This window comes from Gorilla gorilla, chromosome 3, assembly GCF_029281585.2.
Source record: "Gorilla gorilla gorilla isolate KB3781 chromosome 3, NHGRI_mGorGor1-v2.1_pri, whole genome shotgun sequence".
In the NCBI taxonomy this organism is placed as follows: domain Eukaryota; kingdom Metazoa; phylum Chordata; class Mammalia; order Primates; family Hominidae; genus Gorilla; species Gorilla gorilla.
The window spans coordinates 79,225,516-79,245,980 of record NC_073227.2 but is presented as its reverse complement, the minus strand read 5'-3'; positions in this window follow the sequence as shown (position 1 = coordinate 79,245,980).

Sequence of the window (20,465 nt, the reverse complement as noted above, 5' to 3'; positions counted from 1 at the left end):
TGTATAATATATATTTGGTGTACTTTCATATTTTATGTACAGTATATAGTATATAGTTGGTGACATTAGATATTTTATGTACAGTAGATAATATATATTGGTTGAAATTTGACATTTTATATACAGTATATAACATATATTTGGTGAAATTTTATATTTTACTTACAGTATATAATATATATTTGGTGTATTTTCATATTTTATGTACAGTCTATAATATATATATGGTGACATTTGATATTTTATCAACAATATGTAAGATATGTTTGTTGAAATTTGATATTTTATGTACAGTATATAATATATATTTCGTGAAATTTGATATTATAGGTACAGTATGTAATATATATTTGGTGAAATTTGATATTTTATGTACGGTATATAATATATATTTGGTGAAATTTGATATTTTATGTACAGTATATAATATATATTTGGTGAAATTTGACATTTTATGTACAGTATATATATATTTGGTGTACTTTCATATTTTATGTACAGTATATAGTATATATTTGGTGAAATTTGATATTTTTTGCACAGTATATAGCAGATATTTGGTGAAATTTGATATTATATGTACAGTATATAATATACTTTGGGTTAAATTTGATATTTTGTCTACATTATATAATATATATTTGGTGAAATTTGATATTTTATGTACAGTATATAATATATACTTGGTGAAATTTGATATTTTATATACAGTATTTAATATATATTTGGTGTACTTTCATAATTTATGTACAGTATAAAATACATTCTTGATGTACTTTCATATTTTATGTACAGCAAATAATACATATTTGTTGTATTTTGATATTTTATATACAGTATATAATATATATTTGGCGAAATTTGATATTAATTGTACAGTATATAATATATATTTGGTGAAATTTGATATTTTATGTACAGTATGTAAAATATATTTGGTGAAATTTGATATTTTATGTACAGTATATAATATATATTTGGTGTACTTTCATATTTTATGTACAGTATAAAATATATACTTGATGTACTTTCAAGTTTTATGTGCAGTATATAATAAATATTTGGGGTTCCTTCATATTTTATGTACAGTATATAATATATATTTTGTGAAATTTGATATTTCATCTACTGTATATAAGATATCGTTGGTGAAATTTGATATTTTATGTACAGTATATGATATATAATTCGTGTACTTTCATATTTTACTTGCAGTATATAATACCTATTTGGTGTACTTTGATATTTTATGTACAGTGCATAATATATAGGTGTAGTTTCATATTTTATGTACAGTATATGGTATATAATTCCTGAAATTTGATATTATATGTACAGTATATCATATGTATTTGGTGTAATTTGATATTATATGTACAATATATAATATGTATTTGGTGAAATTTTATATTTTATGTACAGTATATAATATATGTTTGGTGTACTTTCATATTTTATGTACAGTATATAGTATATATTAGGTGAAATTTGATTTTTTATGTACATTATATAACAGATATTTGGTGAAATGTGATATTATATGTACAGTATATTATGTTTTTGGTGAAATTTGATATTTTATTTACAGTATATAAGATATATTTGGTGAAATTTTATATTTTATAAACAGTATATATTGTATATTTTGTGTACTTTCATATTTTATGTACAGTGTATAGAATATATTTGGTGACATTTGATATTTTATGTACAGTATGTAATATAAATTTGTTGAAATTTGATATTTTATGTACAGTATGTAATATATATTTGGTGTACTTTCATATTTTAAGTACAGTATAAAATATATACTTGATGTAGTTTCATATTTTATGTACAGAAAATAATATATATTTGTTGAAATTTCTTATTTTATGTACAGTATATAATATATATTTGGTGAAATTTGATATTACAGGTACAGTATATAATATATATTTGGTGAAATTTGATATTTTTTGAACTGTATATAATATATATTTGGTGAAATTTCATACTTTATGTACAGTATAAAACATATATTTGGTGAAATTTGATATTTTATGTTCAGTATATAATATATATTTGGTGTACTTTCATATTTTATGTGCAGTATAAAATATATACTTGATGTACTTTCATATTTTATGTAAGAAAATAATACATATTTGTTGAAATTTGATATTTTATGTACAGTATATAATTTATATTTGGTGCAATTTTATATTTTATGTACTCTATATCATATATATTTGGTGTACTTACCAGTTTTATGTACAGTATATAATATATATTTGGTGAAATTTGATATTATAGGTACACTATATAATATATATTTGGTGAAATTTGATATTTTACTTACAGTATATAATATATATTTGCTGTATTTTCATATTTTATGTACACTATATAATATATATTTGGTGACATTTGATATTTTATGAACAATATGTAAGATATGTTTGTTTAAATTTGAAATTTTGTGTACAGTATATAATATATATTTGGTGAAATTTGATGTTATAAGTACAGTATATAATATATATTTGGTGAAATTTGATATTTAATGTACAGTATATAATATATATTTGGTGAAATTTGATATTTTATGTACAGTATATAAGATATATTTGGTGAAATTTGATATTTTATATACTATATATATATTTGGTGTACTTTCCTATTTTATGTACATATATAGTATATATTTGGTGAAATTCGATATTTTTTGCACAGTACATAGTAGATATTTGGTGAAATTTGATATTATATGTACAGTATATAGTATACTTTGGGTTAAATTTGATATTTTGTGTACAGTATATAATATATATTTGGAGAAATTTGATATTTTATGTACAGTATATAATATATATTTCGTGAAATTTGATATTTTATATACAGTATGTAATATATATTTGGTGTACTTTCATATTTTATGTACAGTATAAAATATATACCTGATGTACTTTCAAGTTTTATGTGCAGTATATAATAAATATTTGGGGTGCTTACTTATTTTATGTACAGTATATAATACATATTTTGTGAAATTTGATATTTCATCTACTGTATATAAGATATAGTTGGTGAAATTTGATATTTTATCTACAGTATATGATATATAATTGGTGTACTTTCATATTTTACTTGCAGTTTATAACACATATTTGGTGTACTTTCATATTTTATGTACACTATATAGTATATATTTGTTGACATTTGATATTTTATGTACGGTATATAATATATATTTGTTGAAATTTGATATTTTATGTAAAGTATATAATATATATTTGGTGAAATTTTATATTTTATGTACACTAGATACTATATATTTGGTGTACTTTCATATTTTGTGTACAGTACATAGTATATATTTGGTGACATTTGATATTTTATGTACAATATATAAGATATGTTTGTTGAAATTTGATATTTTATGTACAGTATATAATATATATTTGGTGAAATTTGATATTTTATGTACAGTATATAATATATATTTGGTGAAATTTGATAATTTAGGAACAGTATAAAAGATATATTTGGTGAAATTTGATATTTTATGTACAGTATATAATATATATTTGGTGAAATTTGATATTTCACACACAGTATATAATATATATTCGATGAAATTTGAGATTTTATGTACGGTATATGATATATATTTGGTGTACTTTCATATTTTACTTATAGTATATAATATATATTTGGTGTACTTTGATATTTTATGCACAGTATATAATATATATTGGTGTAGTTTCATACTTTATGTAGAGTATATAGTATATAATTGCTGAAATTTGATATTTTATATACAGTATATAGTATGTATTTTGTGTAATCTGATATTATATGTAAAGTATATAATATATATTTGGTGAAATTTTATATTTTATATAAAGTATATAACATATATTTGGTGTAATTTCATATTTTATGTACAGTATATAGTATATATTTGGTGACATTTGATATTTTATGTACAGTATATAATATATATTTGCTGAAATTTGATATTTTATTTACAGTAAATAATATATATTTGGTGAAATTTTATATTTTATGTACAGTGTATAATATGTATTTGGTGTACTTTCATATTTTATGTACAGTATACAGTATATAGTTGGTGACATTAGATATTTTATGTACAGTAGATAATATATATTTGTTGAAATTTGACATTTTATATACAGTATATAATATATATTTGGTGAAATTTTATATTTTACTTACAGTATATAATACATATTTGGTGTATTTTCATATTTTATGTACAGTATATAATATATATGGTGACATTTGATATTTTATCAACAATATGTAAGATATGTTTGTTGATATTTGATATTTTATGTACAGTATATAATATATATTTGGTGAAATTTGATATTATAGGTACAGTATATAATATATATTTGGTGAAATTTGATATTTTATGTACGGTATATAATATATATTTGGTGAAATTTGATATTTTATGTACAGTATATAATATATATTTGGTGAAATTTGACATTTTATGTACAGTATATATATATTTGGTGTACTTTCATATTTTATGTACAGTATATAGTATATATTTGGTGAAATTTGATATTTTTTGCACAGTATATAGCAGATATTTGGTGAAATTTGATATTATATGTACAGTATATAATATACTTTGGGTTAAATTTGATATTTTGTCTACATTATATAATATATATTTGGTGAAATTTGATATTTTATGTACAGTATATAATATATACTTGGTGAAATTTGATATTTTATATACAGTATTTAATATATATTTGGTGTACTTTCATATTTTATGTACAGTATAAAATATATACTTGATGTACTTTCATATTTTATGTACAGCAAATAATACATATTTGTTGTATTTTGATATTTTATATACAGTATATAATATATATTTAGCGAAATTTGATATTAATTGTACAGTATATAATATATATTTGGTGAAATTTGATATTTTATGTACAGTATGTAAAATATATTTGGTGAAATTTGATATTTTTTGTACAGTATATAATATATATTTGGTGTACTTTCATATTTTATGTACAGTATAAAATATATACTTGATGTACTTTCAAGTTTTATGTGCAGTATATAATAAATATTTGGGGTTCCTTCATATTTTGTGTACAGTATATAATATATATTTTGTGAAATTTGATATTTCATCTACTGTATATAAGATATCGTTGGTGAAATTTGATATTTCATGTACAGTATATGATATATAATTGGTGTACTTTCATATTTTACTTGCAGTATATAATACCTATTTGGTGTACTTTGATATTTTATGTACAGTGCATAATATATAGGTGTAGTTTCATATTTTATGTACAGTATATGGTATATAATTCCTGAAATTTGATATTATATGTACAGTATATGATATGTATTTGGTGTAATTTGATATTATATGTACAATATATAATATGTATTTGGTGAAATTTTATATTTTATGTACAGTATATAATATATATTTGGTGTACTTTCATATTTTATGTACAGTATATAGTATATATTAGGTGAAATTTGATTTTTTATGTACATTATATAACAGATATTTGGTGAAATGTGATATTATATGTACAGTATATTATGTTTTTGGTGAAATTTGATATTTTATGTACAGTATATAAGATATATTTGGTGAAATTTTATATTTTTTAAACAGTATATATTGTATATTTTGTGTACTTTCATATTTTATGTACAGTGTATAGAATATATTTGGTGACATTTGATATTTTATGTACAGTATGTAATATAAATTTGTTGAAATTTGATATTTTATGTACAGTATATAATATATATTTGGTGTACTTTCATATTTTAAGTACAGTATAAAATATATACTTGATGTAGTTTCATATTTTATGTACAGAAAATAATGTATATTTGTTGAAATTTCTTATTTTATGTACAGTATATAATATATATTTGGTGAAATTTGATATTATAGGTACAGTATATAATATATATTTGGTGAAATTTGATATTTTTTGAACTGTATATAATATATATTTGGTGAAATTTCATACTTTATGTACAGTATAAAACATATATTTGGTGAAATTTGATATTTTATGTACAGTATATAATATATATTTGGTGTACTTTCATATTTTATGTGCAGTATAAAATATATACTTGATGTACTTTCATATTTTATGTAAGAAAATAATACATATTTGTTGAAATTTGATATTTTATGTACAGTATATAATTTATATTTGGTGGAATTTTATGTTTTATGTACTCTATATCATATATATTTGGTGTACTTACCAGTTTTATGTACAGTATATAATATATATTTGGTGAAATTTGATATTATAGGTACAGTATATAATATATATTTGGTGAAATTTGATATTTTACTTTCAGTATATAATATACATTTGCTGTATTTTCATATTTTATGTACAGTATATAATATATATTTGGTGACATTTGGTATTTTATGAACAATATGTAAGATATGTTTGTTGAAATTTGAAATTTTGTGTACAGTATATAATATATATTTGGTGAAATTTGATGTTATAAGTACAGTATATAATATATATTTGGTGAAATTTGATATTTAATGTACAGTATATAATATATATTTGTTGAAATTTGATATTTTATGTACAGTATATAAGATATATTTGGTGAAATTTGATATTTTATATACTATATATATATTTGGTGTACTTTCCTATTTTATGTACATATATAGTATATATTTGGTGAAATTCGATATTTTTTGCACAGTACATAGTAGATATTTGGTGAAATTTGATATTATATGTACAGTATATAGTATACTTTGGGTTAAATTTGATATTTTGTGTACAGTATATAATATATATTTGGTGAAATTTGATATTTTATGTACAGTATATAATATATATTTCGTGAAATTTGATATTTTATATACAGTATGTAATATATATTTGGTGTACTTTCATATTTTATGTACAGTATAAAATATATACCTGATGTACTTTCAAGTTTTATGTGCAGTATATAATAAATATTTGGGGTGCTTACTTATTTTATGTACAGTATATAATACATATTTTGTGAAATTTGATATTTCATCTACTGTATATAAGATATAGTTGGTGAAATTTGATATTTTATCTACAGTATATGATATATAATTTGTGTACTTTCATATTTTACTTGCAGTTTATAACACATATTTGGTGTACTTTCATATTTTATGTACAGTATATAGTATATATTTGTTGACATTTGATATTTTATGTACGGTATATAATATATATTTGTTGAAATTTGATATTTTATGTAAAGTATATAATATATATTTGGTGAAATTTTATATTTTATGTACACTAGATACTATATATTTGGTGTACTTTCATATTTTATGTACAGTACATACTATATATTTGGTGACATTTGATATTTTATGTACAATATATAAGATATGTTTGTTGAAATTTGATATTTAATTTACAGTATATAATATATATTTGGTGAAATTTGATATTTTATGTACAGTATATAATATATATTTGGTGAAATTTGACATTTTATGTACAGTATATATATATTTGGTGTACTTTCATATTTTATGTACAGTATATAGTATATATTTGGTGAAATTTGATATTTTTTGCACAGTATATAGCAGATATTTGGTGAAATTTGATATTATATGTACAGTATATAATATACTTTGGGTTAAATTTGATATTTTGTCTACATTATATAATATATATTTGGTGAAATTTGATATTTTATGTACAGTATATAATATATACTTGGTGAAATTTGATATTTTATATACAGTATTTAATATATATTTGGTGTACTTTCATATTTTATGTACAGTATAAAATATATACTTGATGTACTTTCATATTTTATGTACAGCAAATAATACATATTTGTTGTATTTTGATATTTTATATACAGTATATAATATATATTTGGCGAAATTTGATATTAATTGTACAGTATATAATATATATTTGGTGAAATTTGATATTTTATGTACAGTATATAAAATATATTTGGTGAAATTTGATATTTTATGTACAGTATATAATATATATTTGGTGTACTTTCATATTTTATGTACAGTATAAAATATATACTTGATGTACTTTCAAGTTTTATGTGCAGTATATAATAAATATTTGGGGTTCCTTCATATTTTATGTACAGTATATAATATATATTTTGTGAAATTTGATATTTCATCTACTGTATATAAGATATCGTTGGTGAAATTTGATATTTTATGTACAGTATATGATATATAATTGGTGTACTTTCATATTTTACTAGCAGTATATAATACCTATTTGGTGTACTTTGATATTTTATGTACAGTGCATAATATATAGGTGTAGTTTCATATTTTATGTACAGTATATGGTATATAATACCTGAAATTTGATATTATATGTACAGTATATCATATGTATTTGGTGTAATTTGATATTATATGTACAATATATAATATGTATTTGGTGAAATTTTATATTTTATGTACAGTATATAATATATGTTTGGTGTACTTTCATATTTTATGTACAGTATATAGTATACATTAGGTGAAATTTGATTTTTTATGTACATTATATAACAGATATTTGGTGAAATGTGATATTATATGTACAGTATATTATGTTTTTGGTGAAATTTGATATTTTATGTACAGTATATAAGATATATTTGGTGAAATTTTATATTTTACAAACAGTATATATTGTATATTTTGTGTACTTTCATATTTTATGTACAGTGTATAGAATATATTTGGTGACATTTGATATTTTATGTACAGTATGTAATATAAATTTGTTGAAATTTGATATTTTATGTACAGTATGTAATATATATTTGGTGTACTTTCATATTTTAAGTACAGTATAAAATATATACTTGATGAAGTTTCATATTTTATGTACAGAAAATAATATATATTTGTTGAAATTTCTTATTTTATGTACAGTATATAATATATATTTGGTGAAATTTGATATTATAGGTACAGTATATAATATATATTTGGTGAAATTTGATATTTTTTGAACTGTATATAATATATATTTGGTGAAATTTCATACTTTATGTACAGTATAAAACATATATTTGGTGAAATTTGATATTTTATGTACAGTATATAATATATATTTGGTGTACTTTCATATTTTATGTGCAGTATAAAATATATACTTGATGTACTTTCATATTTTATGTAAGAAAATAATACATATTTGTTGAAATTTGATATTTTATGTACAGTATATAATTTATATTTGGTGCAATTTTCTGTTTTATGTACTCTATATCATATATATTTGGTGTACTTACCAGTTTTATGTACAGTATATAATATATATTTGGTGAAATTTGATATTTTATGTACAGTATATTATATATATTTGGTGAAATTTGATATTTTATATACAGTAAGTAATATATATTTGGTGTACTTTCATATTTTATGTACAGTATAAAATACATACTTGATGTAGTTTCATATTTTATGTACAGTAAATAATACATATTTTTTGAAATTTAATATTTTATGTACAGTATATAGTATATATTTGGTGACATTTGATATTTTATGTACAGTATGTAATATTAATTTGTTGAAATTTGATATTTTATGTACAGTATATAATATATCTTTGGTGTACTTTCATATTTTATGTAGAGTATAAAATATATACTTGATGTACTTTCAAGTTTTATGGACAGAATACAATATATATTTGGTGTACTTTCATATTTTATATACAGTATATAATATATATTTTGTGAATTTGGATATTTCATGTACGGTATGTTAGACATAATTGGTGAAATTTGATATTTTCTGTACAGTAGATGATATAAAACTTGTGTACTTTCATCTTTTACTTGCAGTATATAATACATATTTGGTGTACTTTGATATTTTATGTACAGTATATAATATATATTTGGTGAAATTTGATATTTTACATACGGTATATAATATATATTTGGTGAAATTTGAGATTTTATGTACAGTATATGATATATATTTGGTGTACTTTCATATTTTACTTACAGTATATAATATATCTTTGGTGTACTTTGATATTTTATGTACAGCATATAATATATATTGGTGTAGTTTCATATTTTATGTAGAGTATATAGTATATAATTGCTGAAATTTGATATTTTATGTACAGTATATAATATGTATTTTGTGTAATTTGATATTATATGTACAGTATATAATATATATTTGGTGAAATTTGATATTTTACACACAGTATATAATATATATTTGGTGAAATTTGAGATTTTATGTACGGTATATGATATATATTTGGTGTAATTTCATATTTTACTTACAGTATATAATATATATTTGGTGTACTTTGCTATTTTATGTACAGTATATAATATATATTGGTGTAGTTTCATATTTTATGTAGAGTATATAATACATATTTGGTGAAATTTGGTATTTTATATACAGTATGTAATATATATTTGGTGTACTTTCATATTATATGTACAGTATAAAATATATAATTCTACTTTCATATTTTATGTACAGTAATTAATACATATTTGTTGAAATTTGATATTTTATATACAGTATATAATATGTATTTTGTGTAATCTGATATTATATGTAAAGTATATAATATATATTTGGTGAAATTTCTTATTTTATGTACAGTATATAATATATATTTGGTGAAATTTGAGATTTTATGTACAGTATGTGATATATATTTGGTGTACTTTCATATTTTACTTACAGTATATAATATATACTTGGTGTACTTTGATATTTTATGTACAGTATATAATATATATTGGTGTAGTTTCATATTTTATGTAGAGTATATAGTATATAATTGCTGAAATTTGATATTTTATATACAGTATATAATATGTATTTTGTGTAATCTGATATTATATGTAAAGTATATAATATATATTTGGTGAAATTTTATATTTTATATACAGTATATAACATATATTTGGTGTAATTTCATATTTTATGTATGGTTTATAGTATATATTTCGTGACATTTGATATTTTATGTACAGTATATAATATATATTTGTTGAAATTTGATATTTTATGTACAGTATATAATATATATTTGCTGAAATTTTATATTTTATGTACAGTGTATAATATATATTTGGTGTACTTTCATATTTTATGTACAGTATATAGTATATATTTGGTGACATTTCATATTTTATGAACAATAGGTAAGATATGTTTGTTGAAATTTGATATTTTATGTACAGTATATAATATATATTGGGTGAAGTTTGATATTATAGGTACAGTATATAATATATATTTGGTGAAATTTGATATTTTATGTACAGTATATAATATATATTTGGTGAAATTTGATATTTTATGTACGGTACATAATATATATTTGGTGTGCTTTCATATTTTATGTACAGTATATAGTATATATCTGGTGAAATTTGATATTTTTTGCACAGTATATAGCAGATATTTGGTGAAATTTGATATTATATGTACAGTATATAATATACTTTGGGTTAAATTTGATATTTTGTGTACAGTATATAATATATATTTGGTGAAATTTGATATTTTATATACAGTATCTAATATATATTTGGTGTACTTTCATATTTTATGTACAGTATAAAATATATACTTGATGTACTTTCATATTTTATGTACAGCAAATAATACATATTTGTTGAAATTTGATATTTTATATACAGTATATAATATATATTTGGCGAAATTTGATATTAATTGTACAGTATATAATATATATTTGGTTAAATTTGATATTTTATGTACAGTATGTAAAATATATTTGGTGAAATTTGATATTTTATGTACAGTATATAATATATATTTGGTGTACTTTCATATTTTATGTACAGTATAAAATATATACTTGATGTACTTTCAAGTTTTATGTGCAGTATATAATAAATATTTGGGGTTCCTTCATATTTTATGTACAGTATATAATATATATTTTGTGAAATTTGATATTTCATCTACTGTATATAAGATATCGTTGGTGAAATTTGATATTTTATGTACAGTATATGATATATAATTGGTGTACTTTCATATTTTACTTGCAGTATATAATACCTATTTGGTGTACTTTGATATTTTATGTACAGTGCATAATATATAGGTGTAGTTTCATATTTTATGTACAGTATATGGCATATAATTCCTGAAATTTGATATTATATGTACAGTATATCATATGTATTTGGTGTAATTTGATATTATATGTACAATATATAATATGTATTTGGTGAAATTTTATATTTTATGTACAGTATATAATATATGTTTGGTGTACTTTCATATTTTATGTACAGTATATAGTATATATTAGGTGAAATTTGATTTTTTATGTACATTATATAACAGATATTTGGTGAAATGTGATATTATATGTACAGTATATTATGTTTTTGGTGAAATTTGATATTTTATGTACAGTATATAAGATATATTTGGTGAAATTTTATATTTTATAAACAGTATATATTGTATATTTTGTGTACTTTCATATTTTATGTACAGTGTATAGAATATATTTGGTGACATTTGATATTTTATGTACAGTATGTAATATAAATTTGTTGAAATTTGATATTTTATGTACAGTATGTAATATATATTTGGTGTACTTTCATATTTTAAGTACAGTATAAAATATATACTTGATGTAGTTTCATATTTTATGTACAGAAAATAATATATATTTGTTGAAATTTCTTATTTTATGTACAGTATATAATATATATTTGGTGAAATTTGATATTATAGGTACAGTATATAATATATATTTGGTGAAATTTGATATTTTTTGAACTGTATATAATATATATTTGGTGAAATTTCATACTTTATGTACAGTATAAAACATATATTTGGTGAAATTTGATATTTTATGTACAGTATATAATATATATTTGGTGTACTTTCATATTTTATGTGCAGTATAAAATATATACTTGATTTACTTTCATATTTTATGTAAGAAAATAATACATATTTGTTGAAATTTGATATTTTATGTACAGTATATAATTTATATTTGGTGCAATTTTATATTTTATGTACTCTATATCATATATATTTGGTGTAATTACCAGTTTTATGTACAGTATATAATATATATTTGGTGAAATTTGATATTATAGGTACACTATATAATATATATTTGGTGAAATTTGATATTTTACTTACAGTATATAATATATATTTGCTGTATTTTCATATTTTATGTACAGTATATAATATATATTTGGTGACATTTGATATTTTATGAACAATATATAAGATATGTTTGTTGAAATTTGAAATTTTGTGTACAGTATATAATATATATTTGGTGAAATTTGATGTTATAAGTACAGTATATAATATATATTTGGTGAAATTTGATATTTAATGTACAGTATATAAGATATATTTGGTGAAATTTGATATTTTATATACAGTATGTAATATATATTTGGTGTACTTTCATATTTTATGTACAGTATAAAATATATACCTGATGTACTTTCAAGTTTTATGTGCAGTATATAATAAATATTTGGGGTGCTTACTTATTTTATGTACAGTATATAATACATATTTTGTGAAATTTGATATTTCATCTACTGTATATAAGATATAGTTGGTGAAATTTGATATTTTATCTACAGTATATGATATATAATTGGTGTACTTTCATATTTTACTTGCAGTTTATAACACATATTTGGTGTACTTTCATATTTTATGTACAGTATATAGTATATATTTGTTGACATTTGATATTTTATGTATGGTATATAATATATATTTGTTGAAATTTGATATTTTATGTAAAGTATATAATATATATTTGGTGAAATTTTATATTTTATGTACACTAGATACTATATATTTGGTGTACTTTCATATTTTGTGTACAGTACATAGTATATATTTGGTGACATTTGATATTTTATGTACAATATATAAGATATGTTTGTTGAAATTTGATATTTTATGTACAGTATATAATATATATTTGGTGAAATTTGATATTTTATGTACAGTATATAATATATATTTGGTGAAATTTGATAATTTAGGTACAGTATAAAAGATATATTTGGTGAAATTTGATATTTTATGTACAGTATATAATACACATTTGGTGAAATTTGATATTTCACCCACAGTATATAATATATATTTGATGAAATTTGAGATTTTATGTACGGTATATGATATATATTTGGTGTACTTTCATATTTTACTTATAGTATATAATATATATTTGGTGTACTTTGATATTTTATGCACAGTATATAATATATATTGGTGTAGTTTCATACTTTATGTAGAGTATATAGTATATAATTGCTGAAATTTGATATTTTATATACAGTATATAATATGTATTTTGTGTAATCTGATATTATATGTAAAGTATATAATATATATTTGGTGAAATTTTATATTTTATATAAATTATATAACATATATTTGGTGTAATTTCATATTTTATGTACAGTATATAGTATATATTTGGTGACATTTGATATTTTATGTACAGTATATAATATATATTTGCTGAAATTTGATATTTTATTTACAGTAAATAATATATATTTGGTGAAATTTTATATTTTATGTACAGTGTATAATATGTATTTGGTGTACTTTCATATTTTATGTACAGTATATAGTATATAGTTGGTGACATTAGATATTTTATGTACAGTAGATAATATATATTTGTTGAAATTTGACATTTTATATACAGTATATAATATATATTTGGTGAAATTTTATATTTTACTTACAGTATATAATACATATTTGGTGTATTTTCATATTTTATGTACAGTATATAATATATATATGGTGACATTTGATATTTTATCAACAATATGTAAGATATGTTTGTTGATATTTGATATTTTATGTACAGTATATAATATATATTTGGTGAAATTTGATATTATAGGTACAGTATATAATATATATTTGGTGAAATTTGATATTTTATGTACGGTATATAATATATATTTGGTGAAATTTGATATTTTATGTACAGTATATAATATATATTTGGTGAAATTTGACATTTTATGTACAGTATATATATATTTGGTGTACTTTCATATTTTATGTACAGTATATAGTATATATTTGGTGAAATTTGATATTTTTTGCACAGTATATAGCAGATATTTGGTGAAATTTGATATTATATGTACAGTATATAATATACTTTGGGTTAAATTTGATATTTTGTCTACATTATATAATATATATTTGGTGAAATTTGATATTTTATGTACAGTATATAATATATACTTGGTGAAATTTGATATTTTATATACAGTATTTAATATATATTTGGTGTACTTTCATATTTTATGTACAGTATAAAATATATTCTTGATGTACTTTCATATTTTATGTACAGCAAATAATACATATTTGTTGTATTTTGATATTTTATATACAGTATATAATATATATTTGGCGAAATTTGATATTAATTGTACAGTATATAATATATATTTGGTGAAATTTGATATTTTATGTACAGTATGTAAAATATATTTGGTGAAATTTGATATTTTATGTACAGTATATAATATATATTTGGTGTACTTTCATATTTTATGTACAGTATAAAATATATACTTGATGTACTTTCAAGTTTTATGTGCAGTATATAATAAATATTTGGGGTTCCTTCATATTTTATGTACAGTATATAATATATATTTTGTGAAATTTGATATTTCATCTACTGTATATAAGATATCGTTGGTGAAATTTGATATTTTATGTACAGTATATGATATATAATTGGTGTACTTTCATATTTTACTTGCAGTATATAATACCTATTTGGTGTACTTTGATATTTTATGTACAGTGCATAATATATAGGTGTAGTTTCATATTTTATGTACAGTATATGGTATATAATTCCTGAAATTTGATATTATATGTACAGTATATGATATGTATTTGGTGTAATTTGATATTATATGTACAATATATAATATGTATTTGGTGAAATTTTATATTTTATGTACAGTATATAATATATATTTGGTGTACTTTCATATTTTATGTACAGTATATAGTATATATTAGGTGAAATTTGATTTTTTATGTACATTATATAACAGATATTTGGTGAAATGTGATATTATATGTACAGTATATTATGTTTTTGGTGAAATTTGATATTTTATGTACAGTATATAAGATATATTTGGTGAAATTTTATATTTTATAAACAGTATATATTGTATATTTTGTGTACTTTCATATTTTATGTACAGTGTATAGAATATATTTGGTGACATTTGATATTTTATGTACAGTATGTAATATAAATTTGTTGAAATTTGATATTTTATGTACAGTATGTAATATATATTTGGTGTACTTTCATATTTTAAGTACAGTATAAAATATATACTTGATGTAGTTTCATATTTTATGTACAGAAAATAATATATATTTGTTGAAATTTCTTATTTTATGTACAGTATATAATACATATTTGGTGAAATTTGATATTATAGGTACAGTATGTAATATATATTTGGTGAAATTTGCTATTTTTTGAACTGTATATAATATATATTTGGTGAAATTTCATACTTTATGTACAGTATAAAACATATATTTGGTGAAATTTGATATTTTATGTACAGTATATAATATATATTTGGTGTACTTTCATATTTTATGTGCAGTATAAAATATATACTTGATGTACTTTCATATTTTATGTAAGAAAATAATACATATTTGTTGAAATTTTATATTTTATGTACAGTATATAATTTATATTTGGTGCAATTTTATGTTTTATGTACTCTATATCATATATATTTGGTGTACTTACCAGTTTTATGTACAGTATATAATATATATTTGGTGAAATTTGATATTTTATGTACAGTATATTATATATATTTGGTGAAATTTGATATTTTATATACAGTAAGTAATATATATTTGGTGTACTTTCATATTTTATGTACAGTATAAAATACATACTTGATGTAGTTTCATATTTTATGTACAGTAAATAATACATATTTTTTGAAATTTAATATTTTATGTACAGTATATAGTATATATTTGGTGACATTTGATATTTTATGTACAGTATGTAATATAAATTTGTTGAAATTTGATATTTTATGTACAGTATGTAATATATCTTTGGTGTACTTTCATATTTTATGTAGAGTATAAAATATATACTTGATGTACTTTCAAGTTTTATGGACAGAATACAATATATATTTGGTGTACTTTCATATTTTATATACAGTATATAATATATATTTTGTGAATTTGGATATTTCGTGTACTGTATGTTAGACATAATTGGTGAAATTTGATATTTTCTGTACAGTAGATGATATATAACTTGTGTACTTTCATCTTTTACTTGCAGTATATAATACATATTTGGTGTACTTTGATATTTTATGTACAGTATATAATATATATTTGGTGAAATTTGATATTTTACATACGGTATATAATATATATTTGGTGAAATTTGAGATTTTATGTACAGTATATGATATATATTTGGTGTACTTTCATATTTTACTTACAGTATATAATATATCTTTGGTGTACTTTGATATTTTATGTACAGCATATAATATATATTGGTGTATTTTCATATTTTATGTAGAGTATATAGTATATAATTGCTGAAATTTGATATTTTATGTACAGTATATAATATGTATTTTGTGTAATTTGATATTATATGTACAGTATATAATATATATTTGGTGAAATTTGATATTTTACACACAGTATATAATATATATTTGGTGAAATTTGAGATTTTATGTACGGTATATGATATATATTTGGTGTAATTTCATATTTTACTTACAGTATATAATATATATTTGGTGTACTTTGCTATTTTATGTACAGTATATAATATATATTGGTGTAGTTTCATATTTTATGTAGAGTATATAATACATATTTGGTGAAATTTGGTATTTTATATACAGTATGTAATATATATTTGGTGTACTTTCATATTATATGTACAGTATAAAATATATAATTCTACTTTCATATTTTATGTACAGTAATTAATACATATTTGTTGAAATTTGATATTTTATATACAGTATATAATATATATTTGGTGAAATTTCATATTATATTTACAGTATATAATATATATTTGGTGAAATTTCTTATTTTATGTACAGTATATAATATATATTTGGTGAAATTTGAGATTTTATGTACAGTATGTGATATATATTTGGTGTACTTTCATATTTTACTTACAGTATATAATATATACTTGGTGTACTTTGATATTTTATGTACAGTATATAATATATATTGGTGTAGTTTCATATTTTATGTAGAGTATATAGTATATAATTGCTGAAATTTGATATTTTATATACAGTATATAATATGTATTTTGTGTAATCTGATATTATATGTAAAGTATATAATATATATTTGGTGAAATTTTATATTTTATATACAGTATATAACATATATTTGGTGTAATTTCATATTTTATGTACGGTTAATAGTATATATTTCGTGACATTTGATATTTTATGTACAGTATATAATATATATTTGTTGAAATTTGATATTTTATGTACAGTATATAATATATATTTGCTGAAATTTTATATTTTATGTACAGTGTATAATATATATTTGGTGTACTTTCATATTTTATGTACAATTTATAGTATATATTTGGTGACATTTCATATTTTATGAACAATAGGTAAGATATGTTTGTTGAAATTTGATATTTTATGTACAGTATATAATATATATTGGGTGAAGTTTGATATTATAGGTACAGTATATAATATATATTTGGTGAAATTTGATATTTTATGTACAGTATATAATATATATTTGGTGAAATTTGATATTTTATGTACGGTACATAATATATATTTGGTGTACTTTCATATTTTATGTACAGTATATAGTATATATCTGGTGAAATTTGATATTTTTTGCACAGTATATAGCAGATATGTGGTGAAATTTGATATTATATGTACAGTATATAATATACTTTGGGTTAAATTTGATATTTTGTGTACAGTATATAATATATATTTGGTGAAATTTGATATTTTATGTACAGTATATAATATATATTTGGTGAAATTTGATATTTTATATACAGTATCTAATATATATTTGGTGTACTTTCATATTTTATGTACAGTATAAAATATATACTTGATGTACTTTCATATTTTATGTACAGCAAATAATACATATTTGTTGAAATTTGATATTTTATATACAGTATATAATATATATTTGGCGAAATTTGATATTAATTGTACAGTATATAATATATATTTGGTGAAATTTGATATTTTATGTACAGTATATAATATATATTTGCTGAAATTTGATATTTTATTTACAGTAAATAATATATATTTGGTGAAATTTTATATTTTATGTACAGTGTATAATATATATTTGGTGTACTTTCATATTTTATGTACAGTATATAGTATATAGTTGGTGACATTAAATATTTTATGTACAGTAGATAATATATATTTGTTGAAATTTGACATTTTATATACAGTATATAATATATATTTGGTGAAATTTTATATTTTACTTACAGTATATAATATATATTTGGTGTATTTTCATATTTTATGTACAGTATAAAATATATATATGGTGACATTTGATATTTTATCAACAATATGTAAGATATGTTTGTTGAAATTTGATATTTTATGTACAGTATATAATATATATTTGGTGAAATTTGATATTATAGGTACAGTATATAATATATATTTGGTGAAATTTGATATTTTATGTACGGTATATAATATATATTTGGTGAAATTTGATATTTTATGTACAGTATATAATATATATTTGGTGAAATTTGACATTTTATGTACAGTATATATATATTTGGTGTACTTTCATATTTTATGTACAGTATATAGTATATATTTGGTGAAATTTGATATTTTTTGCACAGTATATAGCAGATATTTGGTGAAATTTGATATTATATTTACAGTATATAATATACTTTGGGTTAAATTTAATATTTTGTCTACATTATATAATATATATTTGGTGAAATTTGATATTTTATATACAGTATATAATATATACTTGGTGAAATTTGATATTTTATATACAGTATTTAATATATATTTGGTGTACTTTCATATTTTATGTACAGTATAAAATATATTCTTGATGTACTTTCATATTTTATGTACAGCAAATAATACATATTTGTTGTATTTTGATATTTTATATACAGTATATAATATATATTTGGCGAAATTTGATATTAATTGTACAGTATATAATATATATTTGGTGAAATTTGATATTTTATGTACTG